The sequence below is a fragment of the Etheostoma spectabile genome, chromosome 18, assembly GCF_008692095.1.
Source record: "Etheostoma spectabile isolate EspeVRDwgs_2016 chromosome 18, UIUC_Espe_1.0, whole genome shotgun sequence".
NCBI classification, from domain to species: Eukaryota; Metazoa; Chordata; class Actinopteri; order Perciformes; family Percidae; genus Etheostoma; species Etheostoma spectabile.
The window spans coordinates 14,848,259-14,848,472 of record NC_045750.1 but is presented as its reverse complement, the minus strand read 5'-3'; positions in this window follow the sequence as shown (position 1 = coordinate 14,848,472).

Sequence of the window (214 nt, the reverse complement as noted above, 5' to 3'; positions counted from 1 at the left end):
CCTCATAAATCATATGTTTTGGTAGAAGTGATATTTCTACATGACAAATAATTTACCAGTAAGTGTTGTAGAGTCATAGAAAACCAACAGAGCCAACAGTCATGACATGCATGTTGCTCATTCTGTGTAATTGAATCTGTAATTGAAAGGCAAAATAATAGCAGTGTTGTGTTCAATCAGTGAGGTGATTGTTTCTGTGAAGAAACAGGTGTCA